This window comes from Macaca thibetana, chromosome 14, assembly GCF_024542745.1.
Source record: "Macaca thibetana thibetana isolate TM-01 chromosome 14, ASM2454274v1, whole genome shotgun sequence".
NCBI lineage: Eukaryota > Metazoa > Chordata > Mammalia > Primates > Cercopithecidae > Macaca > Macaca thibetana.
The window spans coordinates 104,439,794-104,456,876 of NC_065591.1; the positions used below are offsets into that span (position 1 = coordinate 104,439,794).

Consider the following 17,083-nt stretch of genomic DNA (forward strand, 5'->3'; position numbering starts at 1 on the left):
AGTAGAGTGGAGAAAGGGGAGCAGACAGTGAAGGCTGAGTTATTAAGCTACTACCACAGTAGTTGACCAAAGCTTAACCCCATGAGGAAACTCAGAAGTGGTACAAAATGCATGCCTCAGAATTATCCCACCTGAGGGGCAAGGGAACTAGGGTATGTAGATATCACTTCTGGGAGTCATTGGCTGAGGGGTGCTTCCGTGGGGTTATTCCTCTGCACTGCTCTCCTGCTACACATATGGGCAGAGTGGTCTTCTGTGGTTCTAGCCTGAGCACCAAAGTTCCAAGGGGCACAGGAGAGTCTGCAGTGCTTAATATGTGTGAGCTCCTCCCCAGGCTCCTCTACCCTGGTCATCGGTTTAAAAGTCCCTTGAGTGTAGGAACCCCATCTTACATATTCTCAAATCCTCCACAGAAGCTGGCACAATCTCTTACACATAGTCATGGTCAACAACTATGTATTCTTGGCTTAATTAATGGCATTGCAGGATAGCTTTATCCTGGTGATCTTTTGGTATTGCTTCTGTATATCTTGGATTTCTGGGACAGAATAAATTTTGTGTCATTATATTCTATCCTTAAGTATATCATAGAACATGATCTGATTTTTATACTTTTGTAATACTTCTCATGCAATTGTATTCATAAATAAATTGTAAAAGCCTGCCAAGTTTATGCTACAGGTCCTGTGGGGTGTGTGTGTGTGTGTGTGTGTGTGTGTGTATTTTTTTAATCTCTATAAGAAGTAAATTGGAGGAATTTGGAGACTCCTGGCATGTAGATTCTTATGCGCTTCCTTGTCTGACTCAGCAGAGTCATTGGCAGCAATAATAACCTGCTCCCTGTGCAGTCAGCTTGTCCAGTTCTTGATTCAAGGAGAACCAACATTAATGTTGTATTGAGAACTCCCTTCCTCCAGGGGTAAAGAGAGGCAGGAAAGGTTTGATATAAATCTGTTGCCTTCTGTTTTTCAGGTCAGAGCACCTGGGTTCAACAAAGAATGTTCAGAGCCCCAGGTGCTGAATAAGCAACCAGCTCTAGATTCCTCTTTCATATCACTATGCACGGGCACAGTTTCCTCCCAAGTGCCTTGTCTTGGACCCCAGCTCTGATCCCAGCTCAGTAATCTTGAACCCGAATCCTAGTCACCAAGTTTTCACCCAATATCTACCCTAACTCAGACAGAATCCATGTCACTATTAATTGCTTCCCCCAGAATCATCCCCGCCTAGAAGCCACTGGCACTGTGCTTACCTGTTCTTTCAAATTGGTCAGATTCCTTAAATGTTGATGGTGGAGTTTATTGTATCCCCTTACAATTGGGTGGTCACAGCCAGTGTTGGTTTGTCCCCTCAACCCTCAACTCTTGTCAGCGTTGGCAAGAATCCCATTCACCATCTCCTCCATTCTCCTTGTATTAATCTTCCAGCATGCTTGGAGACAGGGTCACCAGTGTAGGCATTTAGAACATTGTTAAAGTGGGTTATTTTAGTTGACATTGCCTAGATTTGGGATTCTACCTTGCTTTTCTTGTCTTTAGACCACTAGATACTGATGCTGTCTTTCTGCATCCTTGCAGATGGGAAAATCCAAGAGATGGGATTTGAAAATGAGCATCCAGCACTGGGTTGTTTAAAATAACTGGCACGAATGCTTTGTTCATACCATGGAGTATCCAGACCAGTGTTCACTTCCAAATTCCTCTACTGTGCCCTTTATGTCTTCCTTGGTGTATCAATTACCGAAGAATGCCACCTCCATTTGGGATTGCTGGCTAGGTGACAAAGAGAAGATAGAGCTATTTTTGTAACTTATTTTTCAGGCGAAAAATGTTTTGATAAAATATTGACAAATGGTCAACCTTGCTCCCTGTGGGACCCTCCTGTTGCTCAGAGTTTCTGACTTTGCCTTTCTTCTTACCTCTTCCCTTGAAACTTGCTTTTCCCTCCCTCCCTCTTGCGTTTCCTTTCTCTTTTCTTCACTCCTCCTCTCCTTCTCTTTCTTCCTTCTTTTTTCTTCTTTTAGGAGGCAAACCATGGCTTCACTGTTTGCTTTCTTGCGCACTTAGTACCTATCAGATGTTCTCTTTAAGTTCCTTTACTCTAGGTATGAGCTACAATACAATCCTTAACTATTTTCAGAGACGTTGGGCTACCTTGGTACTTTCCTTTATTTCCTAAAGGCTGCTGGTATTTCTTGAAAAGCTTCCTAAGCATCAAACGACATCTACAAAGGCCCAGAAATTGTTGATTCAAGTAGATTCTTTGCAAAGTCACTATCATAGTCTCCAGAGCCTTGGTCAATAAATAGCAAATCCAGGAGACCTAAATAATCATTTCTAAGATTGTACACTTGGTCTTGAAACAGTCCCAGCCAGTGTCTTACTCAGAGCCTGGAAAGGGAGAAGGGGAGGAAGAGTTACAAAATTTCCATTTAAATTGAGAATCTTTCCCCTGGAAACCCAGAGGCCTCTCTGCTGGCCTCCTGCTGTTTGCTTCCTTTTATGCATCCTATTCGGAGGATGGCATGATTGTTCCCTAAACATATTACTGCAGCTCTTCCGGCAGATTCTCTCTTCTAGGAATGTCACAAATGAATTACCATACGGTGTTGGCATGGGGCCTCAGCCAGCAGGAGCCAATTATTTAAAAAATTTCCAAGCAAATCAGATCAGTGTTTCGCAAGTTACTGGCCAAGAATCTTCAGAAAGTCGTGTGGCGTCCCTTTGCCACAATATGTGTTGCTGACCTAAATGCGTACAAATCTCATCGTCTCTAAGTCCACACCCCAAGCCCTGTGGGTTTTGTTAGGGACACCAGCTCACAATCATTTGCAGAAATCTAACGAGATAACTTCACTTATCAAAACTGTAAATGGATGTTTGATGAGATCAGATCATTACGTTTTCTTAATTAGGCAGCACAGACTCCCCCTTGCCAGATGGATTGAGCCGCACCTATTTGTGACACAACTTCATCACACTTTGCCTTGCTGTCAGGGCCGTGTTTCAGGGAGGAAATATGTTCCCTTGGCTAGATTAAACATACGCCATCCAAATCTGGCATCTCCCTCCATAAGAAAGAGACTTTGCTGAATTGGAACATGTAAGAATGTATGTCATGGCTAAAATACATTAGCAATCAGCAAATGGGGAGATTCTGCCATGTCTGATTTGAATCCTTAACGAAATCATTTATTTATGGAAAGAATGGACTCTGCTTTTATTAGTTAGCATATCAAATGGGTATTCAAAAATATTTAGCCTGAGGGATAAAAGAGTACGCACAAAATCAATGTGTCACAGGGCCAATTTTTTGTTGTTTATGTTTCTTTGAACTGTCAGGCTGCCTGGAGATGGTTCTGCCTCTGACGACAGGTGCTTCAGAGCAGCAAGGAATTTATGTCACTTAGACAACAACTTCAGGACTTTATATCTCTTTCCATCAGGCGCTAAATTCTTTGTGGTAAAATTTTATTCTGTTTATTTTTATTCTGCTATCAAGAGAAGTAGGGCTCTCTGTGGTCACTGATATCCATATACTGTAGAACTTTTACTAACTGGAAAGTACAGGTTCATTTAAACATTGAGTACCCAATAGAAAAGCATGTTTTAAAAGTCATAATGAGAACATCTGAGAAATTTTAGTGTCTACTTTTGTCTAAACAGAGCTGTTTTCTTTGATCTTTTTATTACATTGTAACAGGGTCTAGAATATATTATTATCATTTCTCAGAATTATCACTGTAGGAGATCAATCTGAATTGTTGTGATCTTTGGGCACACATCTGTGATTATGGACCACCATATTGAGAGGGATTTTGTTGTTATTGTTGTTGTTTGTTTCTACTTCCCCTTTTCTCCTACAGGAGAAAAATATGCTCCTATTCACTGAGATACTAATTTAGAATATTTTCAGTTATTTCCCAGCCTATGAGTAGAAATGCATCATATTAACAATAAAACTTAAACTTTAATAGTCACCATATATTTGTATATAAAGTACATGAATAGATATGCAGTTTCCTGCCTCCAGGTGTTTCTGGAAATTCTGCCGAGGTTGCCTTAAAGGCATCAAGGCTTGGTCCTCGTTGTTCCTTGCTGTCATACCAGCCTGGCAAGGACTCCTGAGCTGCTGATAAGAGTGGTTCCCTGCCTGACTGTTCACGCCATGGCTTCTTGTTGCAGAACCCTGTGCTCTTAATGCTGCAGAGTTGCACATCTGTCACTGCCACCCTGAGTAGATCACTCTTAAGGGACCTTGGTCAGTACCACTTTTATGAAGGAAAGAGGGTGATATGATTTGGCTCTGTGCCCTCACCAAAATCTCACCTTTAATTGTAATAATCCACATGTGTCACGGAAGGGACTCGGTGCGAGGTAATTGAATCCTGGGGGTGGGTTTTTCCTGTGCTGTTCTCATGATAGTGAGTAAGTCTCATGAGATCTGATTGTTTTATAAAGAGGAGTTCCCCTGCACAAGCTCTCTCTCTTGCCTGCCACCATGTAGGATGTCCCTTTGCTCTTCCTTTGCCTTCTGCCATGATACCTCTTTCCTTTATAAATTACCCAGTCTCAGGTATGTCTTTATTAGCAGTGTGAGAACAGACTAATACAGAATATCACTTTTCTCTACACTTTTCTCAAGCAAGGGCTTTGGTGGTGGGAGGCAGGGTTGAGCACAGGGTTATTGCTTGGACCCCTGTTGTTAGGGCTCATGGACACAGCTGTCTTCTTGTCCTTGAGCCTTTTCATTGCTGTGCAGTGCAAGCCATTGCTGTTCATCTCATTGAACTGGGATGAATTATCTTTGCTCCACCCTGAGATGGCCCTGCAGGAGATTCACAGAAGGCAGAGGATACCCTGGGTGCTCATAGTGCCATGGCTGCTCCATAGTCTATAAGGAGGTGAACTGTTACACTCAATGGAGAGGGTGCTGCAATTCAGACCAACAGTGTGTCCCAGCTGGGTGGCTCAGATCCCAAAGTGTTACCAAGTTCTGTGAATAAGTCCTTTCAGTTCACACACACTGCCCCCTTTCTCCTTCAGGGCACACACAGAATCATGGTGGCTGGGCTGGGCTGGCTTCCCATGACAGCTGCAAGTTGCATCTGGAGCCATCAGTCCCCTCCTTCTTTCAGTTCTGAAGCTGTGTCTGATTGACTGTGACAGCCCCTCTCTCATGGTCCCCTCATCCCTCCCTGCATCTCACTTCTGTTGGGAATTCCCAAAGGTAAGCATTGGATATCTCTGATGATGTCTTACCTACTTTGGGTAGGGTTCCAATTGTTATTTCCAAGAGACTCTTTAAACCCCATTTGAATCAAATGACAGGAGAAGAGAAAAAGCATTAATTAACTCTGCATGTCTGACATATTGAGAATCATCTCTGCTCCTAGCAGGATCCTCACAGACCAAGGTTTTCTGTTCTTTCTGTCCTTCTTTCACCTTATAGAAAGAATCTTATGTTTCACAGCCTGCCTTTTCAATTTTTTTTTTTTAAATAAGGGACCTCAGAGTGGTACAAATTATATGTATTTTTATACTTTTTTATATTTTAATCTTTTAAGTAGTTTTACTTAGGTATAATGGATATATAATAGATTGCACATTTAAAGTGAGTATACGATTTGATAAGTTTTGACATATGTATATACTCATAAAACCAGAGCCACAAATCAAGATGATAAATATATTCATCATCCCTCCAAAATTACCTCTGTGCACCTTTAACTCTTTTTCTTTATCTGGCTTCTTTCACTCAGTGTAATTATTTGAAATCCATCCATGTCATTGTGTGTGTTAAGAGTTCATTCCTTATTGTTACTAATATTTCAATGTGTAGATATACTGCAGCTTGTTTATCCAGTTACATGTTGATGGATATTTGGATTGTTTCCAATTCTTAACCACTACAAATAAAACTGCTATGAATCTTCATGTACAAGCCTTTGTGTGAACATATGTTTTCATTTAACTTGGGTAAATTCTTAGGCATGAAATGGCTGGGTCATATTATGGTAAGCATATATTTAATTTTTTAAAAAACTGCCAAACTTTTTTCTAAAGTACCATTTTACACCCCCACCAGCAGTGACTGAAAATTTCTGTCCCTCCACATCCTCACCAGCTTTTGGTATAATCAGTCTTTTTAGTTTTAGTCATTCTAATATGTGTATAGTGCCTGTTGTTGTTTTAATGTACATTTCTCTAGTCTAATGATATGGAGCATCTTTTTGTATACATATTTGATAATCATGTGTCTTCTTTAATGAAGTGTGTATTTGACTTGTTTGCCCATTAAATAAATTGTTTAACATTTCTTACTCAATTTTGGGAGATCTTTACATATTCTGGATACAAGTCCTTTGTTAGATACATGTTTTGCAAATATTTTCTTCCAGTCTGTGGCTTGTCCTTTCGTTCTCTTTACTCAACTGGCTATTTGTTTGAAAATGGGATCTTGTAAGGTTAAACCAGACTATTAGTTATGTTTAGTTTTTGTTCACCTTCTTCCATTCTTTCATGGGGCATATACCAATCAAAATGCATACACTTCGTTTTTATGAACACATTGTATAGGGATAACAATTGATGACAATTAATATCAGGGGAACCACCCCTGATAATTCAACATAGATTCTTTTCTATTTTCTGTAAGTGTCGGCCAGTCTGAGAAATAAAGTGAAAGAGTACAAAAGAGAGAAATTTTAAAGCTGGGTGTCCGGGGGAGACATCACATTTTGGCAGGTTCCATGATGCCCCCCAAGCTGCAAAACTAGCAAGTTTTTATCAGTGATTTTCAAATGGGAGGGAGTGTACGAATAGGGTGTGGGTCACAGAGATCACATGTTTCACAAGGCAATAAAATATCACAAGGCAAATGGGGGCAGAGCACCAGGGTAAAATTAAAATTGCTAATGAAGTTTTGGCCACTCACTGTCATTGGTAACATGTTATCAGGAGACAGGGTTTGAGAACAGACAACTGGTCTGACTAAAATTTACTAGGCGGGAATTTCCTCATCCTAATAGGCCCGGGAGCACTACGGGAGACTAGGGCTTATTTCATCCCTTATCTGCAACTGTATAAGACACATTCCCAGAGCGGTCATTTTAGAGACCTCCCCCTAGAAACGTAGTCTCTTTCTCAGGGCTGCTCCTCGCTGAGAAAAAGAATTCAGTGATATTTCTCCTATTCGCTTTTGTAAGAAGATAAATATGGCTCTGTTCCGCCCAGCTCTCAGGCAGTCAGACCTGATGGTTATCTCCCTTATTCCGTGAATATCACTATTATCCTGTTCTTTTGTCAAGGTGCCCAGATTTCATCTTGTTTAAACACACATGCTTTACGAACAATTTGTGCAGTTAACGCAATCATCACAGGGTCCTGAGGCAACATATATCCTCTGCTTACAAAGATGACAAGATTAAGAGATTAAAGTAAAGACAGGCTTAGGAAATCACAAGAGTATTAATTTGGGGAACTAATAAATGTCTATGAAATATTCACAATTTATGTTCTTCTGCCATGGCTTCAGCCGGTCCCTCCATTCAGGGTCCCTGACTTCCCGTAACAAATTAATTCCAAATTAAAACAACTGAGTTATTCTGCTGGGATTAGCACTGGAGGAGAGCATTGTACACAATTCTGGAGCCTCACACAGTTTTTAAATAATTTTTTAGGTCAATGAACTATTTTGAGTCAATTTTTTAAAATGGTGCAAGGTATGAATTGAAGTTTATCTTTTTGCAGGGGGAACATATAGGTAAATAATTACTTCAGCATCTTTTGTTGAAAATGCTAAAATATTTTCATCTTTTGTTGAAAGTCCTTTCTCCGCTGAATTGTCTTTGCACCTTTTTCGAAAGTCAGGTGTCCATATACGTGTGAATTTGTTCTGAATTATCTATTCATTTTCATTTTTCTATTTGTCCATCTTGGCATAAATACTAAAGTGTCTAGATTATGGTAGATTAGTAATAAGGTTTTAAATAAGGTGGCATTCATTATCTCACTCTCTGTCTCTTTATTCACGTTGTTCTGGGTATTGTAGGTCCTTGCATTTCCTTAAGATTTTTAGAACCAGCTCATTGGGATTTCATCAGAATTGAATTATCAATTTGCTGAAAACTAACATCATAAAAATATTAAGTTGTTCGACCCATAAACGGGATATTATCTCTCGGTATATTTAGGTCTTTAATTTCTCTCAATATTGTATTATAGTTTTTAATGTATAGGTATTGATGTCACTAGTTACATTTACATCTAAATATTTAATATTCTTGTACTATTGCAAAGGATATTTTGTAAGACATTTAATTAGCTCTAGTTTCATATTCCATTGTATTTTCTAAATAAAGAACCATATCATCTGCAAATAAAAACTGTATTACCTCTTCCTTTCCAACATGGGTGTTTTAATTTCTTTTTCTTCTCATATTGCAATGGCTAGAACTTCTAGAACAATGTTGAATAGAAGTGCCAAGAGCAAATAACCATGCCATGCTCCTAATTTTATGAATGTAAGCACCCAGTATTTCTCCACTAAGTGTGATATTAGCTGTAGGTTTTTCATAGATGCCATTATGGATTGAAGAAGTTCTCTGATTTTTGCCAGTTTGCTAAGAATTTTTTTTGTTGTTGTTACCATGAATGGATGTTGAATTTTGTCAATTACTACATCGATTGAAGTGATCACATGAGTTTTTTCTTTATGAGTTAATATGTTAAATCATATTTATTTAAAATGTTAACCCAACTTTTCATCCCTGGGACAAAACTCACTTGGTCATGATGTATTATTTTTTATATGTTGTTGAATTCAGTTTGCTGAAGTTTTCTTTAGAATTTTTGTGTTAATGTTCACAAGGAAGTTTGGTCTGTAGTTTTCTTTTTTTGTAATGTCTTTGTCTAGTTTTGGAATCAGGGTGTTGCTGCCTTCACAGAATGAGTTGGGAGATAGAATTTCCTCCTATTCCATTTTCTGAAAGTATTTGGTACAATTCATAGATAAAGCCATCTGGGTCTGAAATTTTATTTATTGAAAGGAATTTTATTTAACTGCAAATTAATTTTCTTCAATAGATATAGCACTAATCAGGCTACTTCTCATTCAGTGATCTTTAGTAGTTTGTGTCTTTCAAGGAAATTATTGATTTCTTATAAGTTGTTGAATTTATGGGCATAACATTGCCCTCATTATCATTTTAATATCTGTAGGATATATAAAAATGCCATTTCTCTTATTTCTGATATTGCTAATTTGGTTCTTCACTCTTTGTTTCCTGATTAGTCTGGTTAGAAGTTTCATTAAATTTCTCTATTGGTTTCCCTGATTTCTCATTCCTTGACTTCCACTCGGATATAGTTTGGATATTTGTCCCCACCCAAATCTCATGTTGAAATGTAATTCTGAGTGCTGGAGGTGGTGAAATGGGCCTGGTGGGAGGTGTTTGGATCATAGGGGCAGATCCTTCATGAATGGCTTGGGCCATCCTCTTGGTGATAAGTGAGTTCTTGCTCTGAGTTCACATGAGACCTGTTGTGCAAAAAGTATGTGGCACCTCCCCCATCCTTCCTTGCTCTTGCCTTCACTATGTGATGTTCCAGCTCCCCCTTTGCCTTCTGCCATGATTATAAGCTTCCTGAGGCCTCATCAGAAGCCAAGCAGAAGCCCAGCAGTGTACTTCCTGCACATTCTGCAGAACCATGAGCCCATTAAATCTCTTTTCTTTATAAATTACCCAGTCACAGGTATTTCCTTGTAGCAACACAAGAACAGCCTAATATGCGTTCTGATATTTATTATTTCTTTTCTTCTGTTTAATATGAGTTTAATTTGCTCTTCTTGTTCTAATTTCTTAAGACAAAAAGTAAGACCCATTAATTTGAGCCTTTGTCTATTTTATAATATAGGCATTGAGTGCTGTAAATTTCACTCAAGTACCGCTTTAGCTGTGTCCCCCAAATTTGATTTGTGTTTTTCTTTTCATTCAGTTCAAAATACCTTTTATTTCTTTTTATTTCCTCTTTGACTTAATATGTCATTTAGTTTCCAAATATTTGGGAATTTTCTCAATATCTTTCTGTTACTGATTTTGAATTTAATTCCACTGTAGTCAAAGAACCTTGAAATCTTTAAAATTCTAAATATATCAAGACTTGCTTAATGGCCCAGATTTTGATCTACGTTAGTAAGTGTTCTGTATTTTCCTGAAGAGGTTGTGTATTGTATTGTTGCTGAGTGGAATGTTCTATCAATGTCAGTTGGGTCAAGTTGGTTAATGGTGTTGTTCAAGCCTTCTATACTCTTGGTTGTTTTATTCATTATTGAGAGATTGGTATTAAAATCTCTGATTGTAATTATGGACTAGTTTATTTAGTTCCTTGTAGTTCTATCATTTTTTGGTTTTACACATTTTGAAACCATATTGTTAAGTGCATAAGCATTTAGGATTATTATGCCTTCTTGATGAATTATTCTCTTTACAATTACAAAATGACCTTCTTTATTGTTGGTAGTATTTTTTGCCCTGATATCTAATACTAATATAACCACAACACTTTCTTTTGATTAGTGTAAGCATTGATGGCATTAATTAGTGTTGATCAGTAGTACATTTTCCCATCGTTTTACTTTTACTCTTTTTGTGTTTAAAGTGTCTTTGTTGTAGGCAGCATATAGTTGAGCTTTGCTTTTATATGTAATATAATAATCTTTCCCTTTTAATTGGCATGTTTAGACCAAGAGTTGGAAATTTTTTCTGTAAAGGACCAGAGAGTAAATATTTTAGTCTTTGTAGACCAAGTCTATATGATCTTTACCTTTTCCAGCTCCTCCTACCTCTTCTTCCCTCCTCCTTCTCCTTTCTCTTCCTTCTCCTCCTTCTTAATGGCTCATTAAAAATGGCAAGACCATTCTTAGTCAAGGGCCATATAAAATCAGGCTACGGGCCAGATTTGGCCCATAGAGCTTAGTTTGCTGACCCTTGGTTTATACCACTTATATTTAATGTGATTGTATTGTTAGGTTTAAAAATATATCATCTTGTTATTTTTTCTCCTCGTGCCATCTTGGTTTTTTGTTGTTGCTGTTCCCTTTCTCTACTTTTTATGTCTTCTTTTGGATTAATTGGGTTTTTTTTTTGTAATTCTATTCTATCTCACTTTTGGCTCACTAGCTGTGTCATTGTTTTGTTACATTACTGCTTGTTTTAAGGTTCATAATACATATCTTTAATCACATTCTATCTTCAAATGATATTATACAGTGTCATTGTATATAATATATAAGTATTAGACTTATATACTTAGATTTTTCCCCGCTCATTCTTTGTGATGATGGTGCCATTCATTTTAATTTTACACGTTGTAAATCCCATATCATTATTATGATTTTGGTTTAAGCAATCGATTATTTGTTAAAGATACTTAAATAATAAGAAAAAAATCTTATATATTTACTTATGTATATACCATTTCCAATGGCCTTCTTTCTTTTGTATAGATCAAGATTTCTATCTAGTTTCATTTTCTTTTGCCTTAAAGGACTTCCTTCCTTTAACATTTCTTGTAGTACAAATCTGCTGCTGATATATTCTTTCAGCTTTGTACATCTGAAAAAGTGTTTATTTTGCTTTTTTTTTTTTTTTTTTTTTTGAAACACTTTTCCTGAATATAAAATTTTAGGTGATAGTTTTTCTTTTGCAGCTTTAAAGATGCTGCTCCACTCTCTTCTGCCTTGAATTAATTCCAATGAGAAACCTGCTGTCATCTTTGTCTTTGTTTCTTTGTGCATAAAGTGTCTCCCTTGACCTCACCCATGGATTGCTTTAAAGACTTTCTGTTAGTACTGGTTTTGTCCAATTTGATTATGATTGTCTTTGATGTAAATTTCTTCATGTTTATTGTGCTCAGGGTTTATTGAGCTTCTTATCTTTGTGGGTCTATAGTCGTCAAATTCAGAAAAAATTTGGTAGTTATTTCTTCAAATATTTTTTCTTCTTTCTTCATCTTTCAGGGACTCCATTTAAATAAATATTAGACTGCTTGAACTTGTCCCATAACTTAATTTTATACAATTCCTTTTTCTCTGTGCATTTCATTTTGAATTGTGTCTTTGCTAAATTGTTTACTAATTTTTCTCCTGCAAAGTTTAATATACTGTTTATCTCATCTAATGTAGTTTTATTTTAGACATCATAATTTTCATCTCTAGAAGTTCATTTTGATCTTTTTAATATTTCCCACATCTCTATTTAAACTTTTTGAACATATGGAAATAATTTATAAGACCTGTTTCACTGTTTAACATTCTTTTCTGCTAGTCTAACATCTTTGTCTTTTCTGAGTTGGTTTTAATTAACTGGATTTTTTTCATTATGAGACATATTTTTATGCTTCTTTGAATGTCTATCAGTTTTTAATTGGATGCCAGACATGAAGTAACTTGTTGGGTGCTGGCTAGATATTTATCTATGAATTCATATAAATATTCTGGAGCTTTTTTCCAGGACAAAATTCAGATGCTTGAAAAATACTTTGATTCTTTTCAGTCTTGGTTTTACGATTTATTAGGTAGCACTAGAGCAGCCTTTAGTTTAGGACAAATTTTGCTAATTCTGGTCTTTCATACTCCATCTTGGACAGAAACAAAAGTCTTTTTGACAAGTTTTTAATTTTAGAAAACCTATTAAAAGCCTAAAAGAAAATTGTACCACCTAAGGTGCCAGCATCAGGAGTCAACCCTGTTTAGGTTAGTATTTCATTCCTCTTAGTTTTCTGGATAACATTACTGTCCTCTAATATTTTCTTTATCTAATAAATAGATACATTCATAAATAGTGATCTACATTCTTACTTTTACAGAATTTTACCTTCTCCTTTCTTTTAGTTCACATTATATATATATATATATAAAACATATAAGATACATATATATTCATATATGTATAATTTTGCATTTTCTCTGATCTGCAATATTTGGTAAGGGGGGGTGCTTAAGCAGTATTTTAAGTGATAAGATTTTAAGTTGACCTATGTCCATATGTTCCAGTTTCTATTGCCTATAACAAATTAAATCTAAATGATTTTTTAAAAAATACTTTACTATGTTCACGGATCACACAAGCTGTGAATTCATATGGAGTACAATAGTGTTGGTTTAGCTCTCTTTCATGATGTCTGGCACCTATGCTGGGACATCTCACTGGCTAGGGGCTAGAATCATCTGGAGATATCTTCACTTACATATCCAGTAGTCTATGCTAGCTGTAATCTGCAACCTTATATGGGGCAGTCAACCTGAGCATGTACATACAGTTTCTCCCTAAGACCTGGACTTTCTCACAGTGGTTTCAGGGCAGTTGGACTTCTTATATCATGACCAGGGCTCCAAAAGCAAGTGTTCCAGTATACAAAGCTGAAACTTTATCACTTTTTATCACCCAGCCTTGGAAGACGTATGCCATTATTTCTCCTTTACCCTATTTGCTAAAGCAGTTGCAAGCCCACCTGGATCCAAGGGAAAGGATGGAGGCACTGCTTCTTGATAGAATACTAGCAAGATTACATTGCAGAAGTGCATGTGAGATGTGAGATATTGTTGCAGTTGTCTTTGAAAAATATTATCTGCTACAGTCTGCCTCTGATCACAAAAAAAAGCACATCCACTTTCACATGTAAAACTCAGTCACTCTCCCCATGCCCTTCAAAGTCTCATCCCACTGTGACATCAGTTCGAAGTCCAAGATCTTGTCAACTAAGTTTTGTTCAGTTGACCTTAGGGCTTCTCTGGTGCAACTTTTCTAGTATAGTTCTTGCTGTAAAGATACATGAATTAAAGTGACAAGTTATGTGCCTCTCATTCATGGACACATGCAGGTGAGAAAGGCATATGATAATCAGTATAATATTCCTATTCTAAAAGAGAAATGAAAGGCACACAGCAGTCACTGATCCGTCCCAATTCAAAAATTCAGCCAAGCACATGTCAGTTTCTTAGGTAGGGCTCAGTCCTGCTCCCTGGAGTTGTCCTCCATGACTCTTGGCTTCTTTTTCCACAAAAAAATATCCACGTTTGCAACAACGTAGCCTTCTCAGCCAGCTTTCTCTCCATAAGAGCTCAGGGATGCAAAGACCTCTGTTTACTTTCTGTTTTCTGTGCCCCTTTCTGTCCAAACTGGTACAATTCTGTTAAATATTTTTGGGATTCCTGTGTTAATTATCTTTTTCCACACTTTTTTAAGTTAAACCCCACCCTCACAAATCTCTTTGAGATTAACCCTTCTTTACCTTGAGATTTCTGTAAGACAAGCCCCTTAAGAATCTTAGAAACCATATTGTTTAACAGAGGAGGTTTGCAAGAAATTCCTTTAAGATACTTAGAAGGGGCTGGGTGCGGTGGCTCACGCCTGTAATCCTAGCACTTTGGGAGGCTGAGGCAGGCAGATCACCCGAGGCGGGAGTTTGAGACCAGCTTGACCAACATGGAGAAACACCATCTCTACTAAAAATGCAAAATTAGCCAGGTGTGGTGGCGCATGCCTGTAAGCCTAGCTACTCAGGAGGCTGAGGGAGAATAGTTTGAACCCGGGAGGTTGAGGTTGCTGTAAGCCAAGATTGCGCCATTGCATTCTAGCCTGGGCAACAAGAGTGAAACTCTGTCTCAAAAAAAAAAAAAAAAAAAAAATACTTAGAAAGCCTTTTGTCTATTTGAAAAAGTCTATGTAGCATAAGCTTGTATAATTCTGAGGCCCTAATAAGGAGTTTTAAAGCCATGCTCTTGGCTTCATGTTTACTCTGAGATAGTTTTATATTTTAGCACCCTGGATTTGATCTTCACCTTGAGGCCATTTTGGCTTTTGAACATTTTTTGCTATGAGAGAATGCCTTTCTCTTTCCTGTAAATTTTTATTTAAAAGGCAATAGTTCCTTTTTTGGCTCATCTATATGTATCTTATTTTACAGGCCTAAAATAACTCAGTGGGCACTTTGATATTTTGCTTGAAAATCCTCTTAGCCAAATCCACCAGCTCATTGGGTTTATTTTTATTTTTCATGTCATTGCAAAAAACAATTACACTGCAAGGAACATTACAAAAAAACAATGTTGCCAAACTTTCTGCCACTATATAATAAGGGATATCTTTTTCCCCAGTCTTGTCTTTGAGCCTTCATCAATCACTATCTCCTCAAGGCTGTCTCATCTCTGCTGGTCAAAGTAATCAAAACTCTGCCCAGATTCACAGTGAAGAGAGTGGCAAATCTTGCTGGGGGTGCGGTAAGGTCACACTGTAGAAGGGCAAGTAGGACAGGAGGTATTGCTGCAGCCAGCGTTGGCAAATACAATCTGGCACCTTACATATAAAAAATTCAGTACTTATGGGCAAGTGAGATTTATCACAAGATGCAAAAAGCCCACAAGAAGACACTATTGTGGGATAAGACTAGAGAAAGCTACTCCAGGTTGAGAGCAAAGATGCATGATTGGACTTGTCCCTTTTGTATCTTCTAAGAATATTCTTGCTGCTTGTTATAAGATAGAGTTGTTATGGTGAGGGCAGAGGAAGAATACTGAAAGGAAATGGCCAAGAGTAGAAGGCATCCCAATGTCCCAGAGTTTCTAAGATAATGTAAGCTAAAATGGCCTTTGCTTTTCTCTTTATTATGCTATACCTTAAGGAGTTCACACCTATTAAATAAGTGGTCCTGCAGTAATAAAGCAGTTCAGTGAAGACTTTAAAAAATCATCCCACGTTTGGCTACTTATTCCATTTTCATATTCCAATGCTTTCTTTATTCATATTTAATGAGGATCAACATTGTTCCTCTTACTGCAGCTCTTTAAAATATGGGCTTGACCTAAATTAGCTCAAAATGATGGGCAGAGATAAACATGTTAACAAATATTTTATATATATATCTGGATAATTTCTAGGAAAAATATTTTTAAAAAAAACAGCTAAGGGAATCAACCCAAATGTCCATCAGTGACAGATTGGATTAAGAAAATGTGGCACATATACACCATGGAATACTATGCAGCCATCAAAAAGGATGAGTTTGTGTCCTTTGTAGGGACATGGATGCAGCTGGAAACCATCATTCTTAGCAAACTATCACAAGAACAGAAAACCAAACACCGCATGTTCTCACTCATAGGTGGGAACTGAACAATGAGATCACTCGGACTCAGGAAGGGGAACATCACACACCGGGGCCTATCATGGGGGGGGGGGAAGGGGGAGGGGGGGGGAGGGGGGAGGGATTGCATTGGGAGTTATACCTGATGTAAATGACGAGTTGATGGGTGCAGCACAGCAACAAGGCACAAGTATACATATGTAACAAACCTGCACGTTATGCACATGTACCCTACAACTTAAAGTATAATAATAATAAATAAATTAAAAAAAAAAAAAAAAAAAAAAAAAAAGAAAAGTGAAGAAAGATTTAATTGTAGGGTGAGTGGCTGGAGTATTACTGACAGAGTTAATTCATGAAAAGTAAAATTTAATTTCCAGGTAGAGAAGTAGTAGACCATGTAAATAGTATTTCTGGAAGAAGGAATAACAATTGCAGAAGCATAAAGTCATGAAAGCACATAGCTTGTTTTAGAAAGAATGAGAAATTTAGCATGGCTGAGCCCTAGGGGTCTTAACGGAAAGTAAGATGTGAGGCTGGACTGGAGAAAGTTGGAGCTAGATCGCAAATCCTCGTACATTACGTTAAGTAATTTAGTGTTTCTTTTATAGGCACTGAGAGACCAGTGAATGTCCTTAAATAGAAAGTGATGAGGAAGATGACACTGGTGGTAATGTGACAGAAAGAAAAAGAAAAAACACTGGTGGCAGAAAGAACACTTAGGGAGTTGTCACAATAGTTCAGTAGAGAGAATAAGAAGCCCTGTGCTGAGACAGTGACAGTGGGGACTCTGGGAAAAGGTCAGGTGCAGAAGATTATGCTGAAGCTTATTCTGTAGCATGTGGAGACTGATTGGGTGGATGGTGTAGTGTCATCAAGGTTTCTAGCTTGGGAACTCGGTAGACGGTGATACCATTACTTGAAACAGAAAATATAGA

At 37.6% G+C, this 17,083-nt stretch overlaps 1 protein-coding gene and 1 long non-coding RNA gene across 19 annotated transcripts in view; one reads left to right on the forward strand and one right to left on the reverse strand.

The window, feature by feature from the left end:
• Positions 1-17,083, reverse strand: part of TIMM8B (translocase of inner mitochondrial membrane 8 homolog B) — a 1,180,384-nt gene that overhangs the window by 533,661 nt on the left and 629,640 nt on the right. The window lies entirely within an intron of this gene.
• LOC126935818 (uncharacterized) overlaps positions 5,162-17,083 on the forward strand; it is a 48,064-nt gene continuing 36,142 nt past the window's right edge. The window contains exon 1 of the long non-coding RNA XR_007719310.1: positions 5,162-5,229. This is a non-coding gene — a long non-coding RNA (uncharacterized LOC126935818). The remainder of the gene's footprint in view (positions 5,230-17,083) is intronic.